The sequence below is a fragment of the Austrofundulus limnaeus genome, unplaced genomic scaffold (genome assembly GCF_001266775.1).
Source record: "Austrofundulus limnaeus strain Quisiro unplaced genomic scaffold, Austrofundulus_limnaeus-1.0 Scaffold309, whole genome shotgun sequence".
NCBI lineage: Eukaryota > Metazoa > Chordata > Actinopteri > Cyprinodontiformes > Rivulidae > Austrofundulus > Austrofundulus limnaeus.
This window is the reverse complement of record NW_013952711.1, coordinates 191,242-201,266: the sequence shown is the minus strand read 5'-3', so window position 1 is coordinate 201,266 and position 10,025 is coordinate 191,242. Positions and strand designations below refer to the sequence as shown.

Below are 10,025 nucleotides of genomic sequence, written 5' to 3'. Positions count from 1 at the left end.
CTATTGGAGGCAGCACACACCCGAACCCAGGAGGTAGACCCAATCATTCTGAGGTGAAGAGGAGCAGATTGCCAAGAACCGGCCTGGGCCGCACCAGGACGCCTGGCCAGCCCCCGCCGCAGAGAAGCCACACCCATGACCACCCCACCACACCGCCAACGACCAAGTGCACCCCCCCAGCCGTCCACCCCCCGGAACCCGGCAGCCACCCCGGCCAGGGGACCACCCATAGGAACCAAGAGCCACAACTCAGGATGCTTGTTGATATTAGCTCCTCTGCTTAGAGACTAATTGGATGCAGCTGTTTCCAGTTTCGGGGCTGCGTGGCTGTGCAGTGGGTAGAGCTGTCACCTCACAGCAAGAGGGTCGCAGCATCACCTCCTGCTTTGGGCCTTTCTGTGTGGAGTGCGAATCCTCCACCCCCTACACATGTGGGTTTTCTCCTGGTGTTCCTGTTTCCTGTCACTGATCAAGCASATGCATGTTAGGTTAGCTGATAACTTTAAATTGGCACTAGGAATGCATGAGAACATGAAAAGTCTTATTTGACTCTATAAGATAGACTTGTCCAGGGTGTACCCGTCTTAGCTCCCCCATGGCCCTGAACAGAAAAGCTGGTAAATCAAAATAGATGAATGGATATTTCCAGTTTAAGCCAATGTAATCACCTGTTACAAAAGCTGAGTTGAGTCATCATACTTTGCTGACCCGCTGAACGTCATATGTCGATTGTTGGCCTCAGCATTTACTCCCTGGGATTTTTTGAGAAACTTGTATTGTCAAGAAAATTATCTTTTAATTTACTCATTTGTGTTCTCCTTGCAAAATCTCYTTGTGTGCTTACCTAACTTGACCCCTGATGAAAAGTGCTTTCATGCTCCTCTTGGGTAAAAAAAAAAAAAAAAGTCAGTTCAACCCTAAAGACTCATCTATTTGTCTGCAATCCTACCCTTCACGAGCCTGCATAAAAAACCTCATACAATGAAAATGTTATCAGAAAATACAAACCTCTCATGTTCTTTTCAGACTATTTCTTTCAYGAATTCCTCAAAAACATCTCTGTAAAATTAGTTTTTTGTCAAATCAAGTTGTTTCTTTTAATTTATTTGCTGTCATTGATGACATGCTGGTGTCAATATAAAAAAGAACTCTAAAATATGAGTTATCTACAACTTGTAAGATATTGGGGAAAAAATTCTGATCTTATTTTTGTATGTGTTTTCAGCAAAATATTTTTTCTTGTATATGAACCACGGTATCGATTTTAATGAAACTTGGGAAGTGATGCCTGGATGTACATTTAGTTTATTATTGGAGTCAACCCAATTCAAGATGGCCATCACAGCTAATCAACTATAACCAACATACATTTATTCAAATTTGCAGATATTTAGCTAACTTTTAGTGTGGTTCTGGTAGATAATGATCCCTAACACACTTGCTCCTCTGTACACACYAACACATCTCTCARTATCACATGAGATTGTGCATAATGTCGTTTACAAAGTTTGACCAAAGAAATTGTAGTTCCAGCCTCATCATGAAATGTGTTTTTTTAAACTTTGGCATAAAGGGAGGTGAGAAATATGCATTCCTTCAAAAAATGCCAGTCATAGTGTCCCCCATTGAAGAGCAAAGGCAGGGCTTGGAAATACCCTCTGTCTCTGTTCYGTCTTGTGAGCTGAATAAGGGACTTCCAATCCTTCGAGTAAACTGCACATCCTACTCTTAATATTGCAAAAAGTATAGTTTTCTCAAATGATTGGGGTGGCTGGTGGGGTGCTGGTCAACCCCCCAGCTCCGTTATTGCACCTGGTGGTGGATAAAACTGCTCTCTCCACTTGTCAGAATGTGCCCCTCTGAGTTGCCTCAAAGAACATCTTGTATTAAAAACATTAAGGTTTATTTGCATTTTCTGCTCAATTCTAGTTTGGAAAAACATTAATTCGAAAAACTACAAATCTTCACTAGTCAAATTCTTCAGTGTTGGGGGACATCAGATTGCTTATTCTTCATAACTTTTACACAGAACCCCAATTCACAATGCTAATATAAACAAGTACTTAAAACCCAGTTTCTCTAATCTTCCTTTATCATGTTCCCCTCTCTGAGTATCCTCCATCCTCCTACCAGTTCGGACACAAATAGGACTATAAATCTTTGATAGGACAACAGCTGGAAGTAATAATAGCACTACTTTTAGGTTACTATGTTGAGATAAGTGCAGGACATTTTCCCATAGAGTTCTCCACTGAGAGCGCTTGCTGGGAGATACCCACCATCTGCTTGAAAACATCTCCTTTATATAAGACAGAAAAGTGGTTTTGGGATTTGTTTTATTCTTCAGATCCGAGTGTCATCACTGTTGGCTGACAAGAGCATGTGCCATTGGGGTCCGCACGTGCAAGGTCCTTTAGATAATTTCAGTGGAAGCTTATGAATGTGAAGAGACCCTCTATTTGTAAAGCATCATTTGCAGCATCCTGGGCTTGATTTTTGGCTGTTTTTTATTTTTATTTTTTTCTTCAAGAGCTACTTTGCAAGAATCAACAAATAACAGAGACAGAATAACATCTAAGTCATTGAATTCCAGGTACAGTTTGTGTTTCTTTTTCAACATGTGTTTATGTAATCTTTTTGAAAAAGGAAGTGTGGTAATTTTTTCAGTCATGCTCTGTGTCGTAGTTATTAAAAGTTGTCATCCAGGTTAGGCTACTGGCTAGCCAAACAAGTGCCAAATGAAGGAAAATTGCCTGTATTGTTCTCCATACCTAATTTCTGCAAAAAAAAAAAAAAATTAATGGCTGTTATTTTTAGTACAAGCCACTTTATAAACTGAGTAAGTTTTTCATATTTACAACCCCTGGCAAAAAGTATGGAATCACCAGTCTTGGATGAGCACTCATTCAGACATTTCATTCTGTAAAACAAACTCAGATTAATAACATGATACAATAATAAGGTCATTCCAAAGTGCAACTTGTTGGCTTTCAGGAACAGTCAAAGAAATGAAGAGAAAACATTGTGGAAGTCAGTGAATGTTACTTTTATTGACCAAGCACAGGGAAAAAAATATGGCATCACTCAATTCTGAGGAAAAAAGTATGAAATCACTCAAATTGGAGGTAGAAAATAAGGACACACCTAGTCAGTTTCCTTTCCCTAAATGGACACCTGCCTCAGATTAGATCTGCTTGTTAGTCTGCAGTTAAAAACACCTGCAGTCATGACACCTTAGAGGGCTGCTGGACGAAGTGGAGTGGCAAGAACCATGGCTCCAACAAGAGAAATGTCTCTTGAAACAAAAGAGAGGATTGTGAAACTTCTTGAAGGTAACTCTTCACACATGGTTGCTAAAGATGTGGGCTGTTCACAGTCAGCTGTATCCAAGACATGGGCCAAATGCAAACAGCATGGTATGGTTGTTAAAGCCACTGGTAGACCAAGAAAGACATCAAAGCATCAAGACAAACAACTTAAGGCCATTTGTCTTGAAAAACAAAAAASTGCAATTAAACAGATGAAGCATAAATGAGAGGAAGCTGGAGCCAATGTATGTGACCGAAACATCAGAAATCACCTAAAGGAAATGGGATTTCAATACAGGAAAGCTGAAAGAAAACCATCATCGGCACCTAAACAAAAAAGAACAAGACTGCAATGGGCTAAGGAGAGGCAATCATGGACTGTGGATGACTGGATGAAAGTGATCTTCAGTGATGAGTCAAGAATCTGCATTGGACAAGGTGATGATGCTGAAACTTTTGTTTGGTGCCGTTCCAGTGAGATTTATGAAGAGGACTGCCTGAAGAAAACAACCAAATTTCCACAGTCCTTGATGATATGGGGCTGCATGTCAGGCAAAGGCACTGGGGAGATGACTGTGGTTCATTCTTCTATCAATATACAAGTTTCCATTGACATTTTGGACAGTTTTCTCATCCCTTCAATTGAACAGATGTTTGGAGGTGATGAAATAATTTTCCAAGAGGACAATGCATCGTGCCATAGGGCAAAAACAGTGAAGGCATTCCTTGGAGAAGATACATTCAGTCTATGTCATGGTCTGCAAATAGTCCAGATCTCAACCCAATTAAAAACCTGTGGTAGAAATTGAAAAAAAAAAAAGGTCCACCAGAAGGCTCCGACCTGCAAAGCTGATCTGGCAACTGCTATCAAAGAGAGTTGGCACCAAATTGATGAAGAATACTGTTTGTCACTAAAGTCCATGCCTCAGAGACTGCAAGCCATTATAAAAGCCAAAGGTGGTGCAACTAAATACTAGTGATGTATTTTGAATGGTCTTTAGTTTATCTGTTTTTCATGATTCCATACTTTTTCCCTCAGAATTGAGTGATTCCATATTTTCCCCCTGTGCTTGGTCAATAAAAGGAACGTTCACTGACTTCCACAATGTTTTCTCTTCATTTCTTTGAGTGTTCCTGAAAGCCAACAAGTTGCACTTTGGAATGACCTTATTATTGTATCATGTTTTTGATCTGAGTTTGTTTTACRGAATGAAATGACTGAATGAGTGCTCATCCAAGACTGGTGATTCCATACTTTTTGCCAGGGGTTGTAGCTTCAAACATTGGTTGAAAGCATAGTGTGGATTTTCTAAAGTCATCTTTTAGCACATTTACATGGTTAAATATTAAAGTTAAATGCTAAATATAAAAATTAAATGTTAAAGCTAAATGCTAAATGTAAAAATTGAATGCTGCATCTAAATGTTTCACTGAAATTAAATATTTATTTTATATGCAAACTTACACAGCCTGTAACAGTAAATATCAAAATAAAAGCTTGTCTGTGTTTATAGTAGAATACAAATAGCATCATATCAAGCATGTTACTGGTGGAATCAATACATTATGTAACATTAAATATCTACAAAAATATATTTATGGAAACATTATATGAACACAGTCACACTTTTATTTTAGTACATCTTGTTAGGTGAATTTGGATATTAGTTAAATATTTTGTTTCAATGAAACATATAGATTTAATATTTAAGATTTATATTTAGCATTTAGATTTATGGTTGAAATTTAACTCTAAATGTGCTAACAGGGGAACTCAAAAAAATCTACGCTGCTTTTTCAAATATTGTTTGAAATGTGACAAATTCTCGCTGTTATTTTTGGCACAATTTGTTTTACAAACAGCACTCCATTTAAAAAAGTAAGAAACTAAATTAGACCTGTAAAAGGTGGAACTTCTTACTGTAACACCCACATTGCTCTATATTTCAAATAGCCAAATGAAAGCAGCTTAATAAAACTCTTTTATTTGGCMACCACAAGGTAATCAGTGCCCTCACCCCCACATCCTCCCTCTAATAWATTTCTGCGGCCCTATCAGGGCTGATGGGGATTGATAACGATTTGACAAAATATCACTTCAGATTTATTTGGATGAGGATTTTGCTTTTAGATTTTAAAAATGGAATCGGAAGCCAAAAGGAGTAAAGACAAAAAAAAAAAATAGACTCGTGATTCAAATCAGCAAATGATTTTACACCAACGCACACGTGCTGACGCGTTCAGTGTCTGTCAGACTGGAACCATCGCCAACCCCCACCCCCACCCCTCTCTTGATGCATCCGCGCGTCTAGATTCTGGTGCCCAGACTTCATCTCGCCAGCAGCAGCCGCGCACCCGGAGCACGCCGGTGTCTGTTTTTGTCCTCCCCCACTCTTCATCTAAGTGTTTCATCACGGTCTGTCAGGGACTCACGTGTCAAGCTTGGACTATGTCTCGGAGATAAAAATTTTTTTTTCAAAAAACAAGAAAGAAAGAACACAAAAAAGAAAAAAAAAAGATGACCTGAGAGATGTAGTGTGTGAACAGGCAACTCTGATCAAGGCTGCTGAATGCTCGGGTCCGTGCGTAACAACAGCAAGCAGGTGGATGGAGAGGAGGTGGCGGGATGCGGGATTCCTGCGGATCGGAGCCGCTTCAAAGCGGTGGGACCTCCTCAACTACGGGGCAACTTGGACAGAAAATGAGACGGAAGCTGTATGTTTGAATGTAAGTGGCTGAATATTGAGAACGTGGGGAAATTAGGCAGAATTATGAGCATTTTTGCTGCGCTTTTTTATGTAGTCTAGAATATCTTCATCTGTTGACATTTCTGTGTGGACTTTGACTTGTKTGTTCAGTAAGATCCTTGGCAGGTTGGCTTTAAAATTTACAATGAAGTCAAAATCAGCTGCACCTTTTTGTAGTTTTTGGCAACAACGTGGCATTACACATTCAAAACTAACTGTAGTTTTTGTTCTGTGGAAGCAATTGGAACAAGTGCAACGTCCTCTAAAATGAAAACAAGCAAGAAAATAAACTTGAAAGTGCAACACATCCTGTTCTGTTTCCAGGTTTGATCCCCACAGCAGCTGTTGGACACGTGAACATGCTGTTTTTTTTTTAAAAGCCTGATCACTGATCAGTTTTCCCCAGCTTTGCTGTCATTAAAAGTCATTAAACATGTCCTGCTGAGCTGGACATTAAGCCTCACACCCCATCCACTGTGAGGCTGCAACAAGCCGAGCTCCTGCTGTTTCCCTGCCATTTCCTCACTTCATCATTTCACACAGAGCAGAGCTGAGACGCAGCAAATTGCAGAACAAGTGTCCATCCTGACATGTTTTTCTCCTCAAAGGAAACCAATAASAATTTGCCACTTGCAGGTTTTAATAGAGCAGATGCTATAACCAAMCCCCATTAAAATTAATTAGAATTAATACAATTCCTGTTCCTAATGATCATAATAGATTTGGCCAAATGCTGTGAACACAAGGKCACTAATTACCTCTGCCTTCTCCTGCCAGCAGAGCATTTCAGCCCTTTCTGTTTAACTCACTCGCTCAGCCGCTCACATCATCTGTTCAGGGCAAAAAAAACCAAATCGTTGTAATGTTCGTAAGTAAAAATGTTTAGTGATGGGCACGTCATGTTTTACCTCATCAACTCAGTTTTTTTTATTTTAATGTTTCTATCCTTGCTGATCACAGATATTACCTATTTAATCATTACAAACAAAAACATTTAAATATTACTTTTAACAGGGCAGAAAACAGTGGATCCTGAGTGACATTTATAGTCCTTTTTACACTTACTTGGAGTCTAATAAGAATTTTCAGCTTAAAAAGCTCCAATTTAAACCAGATTCAGAACAATTTTCTTGTAAAAAGGAATGCATGTTTTTAGTTTGTTTTCATTTTGGCCATATTTATTGCCATTTTGAAGTGGAACTGTAGAAAATCTGAATAATTAACATGTAACTGGTTGTAAACATTTTAAGTCTGAAGAGAATGTTGAGCAAAGGGGATTRCTGTTGTTTTAAAGTTAGCTTTTGACATTTCTTAGAGGATTCAGGGAAATGTTTCTTGCAAGGACATGCAGTAAACCTTTATGTTTTTGGTGCAAGATATTAAAGTGGGTAACTGTGTACAGAGGTAGATTTTTTTTCTTCTCCGAGGTGACACAGAGAAACGGATCCAGGCGAGCAGAAGCAGTAATTTTATCTACCACCATATGAAGTAGCAGAGGCGCAGGGTAACCAGTGAWGGCCTTGCCCACTGAAGAGTCATCCTTGACTGGGAAACTATATACTTTTAAGCAATATAAAACCAAGAAAGCATAGTTTACTCAAATGACTGGTACATACAGTATAAGTACATGTGTATATGTATATGATGGTGACTGTCTATTTCAAGCATGAAATAGAAAGCATGATAGTATAGTCAGGTGTGTACTTGTTTCTACTACAGAGTGAGGACCATTTGCGCCATAGTTACTATCAAAGGTCTTTGATGTAAAGTGATGACCTCTTCAATGTCCTCCTTTTATTTGCAGCTCTGCTGTGCTTTACTTGTTAGGTTTAGAGGTATGGTGTAAATTAAGCTTTGGTTCAGGTTAGTGTTAACTATAGACCAGTAATGGTTCATTTTAGTGAAAATGTCTGGGTTAGGCATAAATATAGTTACAAAAATGAATGAAAGTCAATACAAAGTCCTCAGTTTGATGCAAATACAAGGATGTGTGTGTGTATACATGTACATAAACTAGTAGCTCACCCTATTCTTCCACTTGGGCAGTTCCATTTCATTGGAACCATTGCCCTGGTCCCCTATCAGAGGTCTGGGAGTTTGAGAGTTCTGTTCAGTATAGCTTAGCTGTTCTTAGGACTGTTCCTGTGGACAGAGATCTAKCTCTAAGTTTGTTCCTGGTGTCTGTTTAAGCCACTCTTCCAATTTGGGGGTCACAGCACCAAGTGCTTCAATGACTACTGGGACTGCTGATGCTTTGACTCTCTGTAACTTCTGTATTTCTGCTTTCAGCTCTAGTCACTTGGGATGGCTTCATCTATCACCACTGCCTTATTTGTTGCTTGGCGACCACTACATTGWCTGGTTGGTTAGCCATCACCTGTTTGTCAGTCTGGATCTGGAGGTCCCACAGTATTTTAGCCCTTGGTGGTGTCTTCCACTTTGACTCTGGGACCTCCAGCTCATACTCAGATGTTCCTGTATAACCACCCAATTTTCTATAGACCTTTCTAATGCCTTGATGCAGCAATATATCAAAATGGAAGTTAGCCAATTGCTTATTTTTCCAGTTATCCTGCTCACAAGGTTTACCTCTTAATGTAGTGGCAACCATCTTAGATTTTGATGTGGCAACCCACTTTTCATAGAGAACCTTTCTTAAGCCTAGATGCAGCCACAAACCAAAAAAAGGTTGATACCTCACTTGCTTTTCAAATTATCGAGCACATTCTCTAAACGGAGGTTGTTCAAAGGGCAAACAGCTAAGATATTTATTTTCTAAGATTTTATAGAGCCCCACTTCAAAATGGTCAGGAGATCTCTTTAATGGCCTTAAAATAACAATTTTTCAAAAGCACATCATGGTTTTTGAATTCAGTTCCTCTCAAACCTTTGGCTTGACATGAAATACTATTTTTAAAGAAATCCCATGACACTTTAATTTTGATTTTTTACAACGTTAATAATCATAAAAAAACATTAACAGAAGAAAACAAATTTGTGTGCAAGCTTAAAAAATATTTTTATTTTATATTTTTAGTAGCTTACTTGTTGTTAGCTGGAAACAAAGTGCTAATTCCACGTGAATGTGTTAATCTGAATCTGTCCCTGTAGAGCCAGTTCCTGTCACCACAGGGGAAGAGTGACAGATCCTGCTACAGTGTCAGAGCTGTTTGTCCCAGAAATCAATTGAATAAACATTTGTCTTTGGCAGCACAGTGCCCTCATCGTTCTCTTGCTCAGGCATACTCTTTTAAATGTATGCATTGACGCTGGGCGGGGGGGCGGGCAGAGTACTCACTCACACACACACACACACACACACATACACACGCTCACACACAAACTTGTTTTTATGTCCTTGTGGGGCCCATCCATTGACTTCATTTTTTTGGTAATTTTATATCCTAACCCTGACCACCAACCCTAACCCTAACCTCACAGATACCTACCTGACCCTAAAACTAACCTAAACTCAATTCACACCTTGGTTCTAAATCCAAACCCCACACCCAAAATCAGCCTCAAATAGCACCTGGTCCCCAGGATGCTGCATTTTCCTTATATATGGGCCCCACAATGTAGGAAAAACAAGGCCACACACACACACACACACACACACAAGTTTGCACAGCTATCCAATTGGGGACATTCCATTGACTTCCATTACATTTCTACAGCCTAACCCTGACTACAAACCCTAAGGCTAACCTCACAGATACCTACCTGACCCTAAAACTAACCTAAACTCAATTCACACCTTGGTCCTAAACCCAACCCCCAACCCACCAATGGTATTTAAACCAAATGGGGACTCGACTTTTGTCCCCAAATGTAGGATTTTTGTCTTAAAATTGCCCCCAAATGTCACCAAAGCCAAACCCACACACACATATCTCTTTTTTGGCGGGGGGGGGCAGGGAGGGGCTGTATGGTTTGTTTGCTCTCTCAGGGGGGGGTTTCTCTCATATAG

At 39.6% G+C, this 10,025-nt stretch overlaps 1 protein-coding gene across 1 annotated transcript in view; it reads left to right on the top strand.

The window, feature by feature from the left end:
- Positions 1–5,658: 5,658 nt before the first annotated feature.
- Positions 5,659–10,025, top strand: part of LOC106527118 (somatostatin receptor type 2) — an 18,932-nt gene continuing 14,565 nt past the window's right edge. Inside the window, exon 1 of the mRNA XM_014021888.1 lies at positions 5,659–6,035. The gene's annotated coding sequence lies outside the window, so the exon portion shown is untranslated. The remainder of the gene's footprint in view (positions 6,036–10,025) is intronic.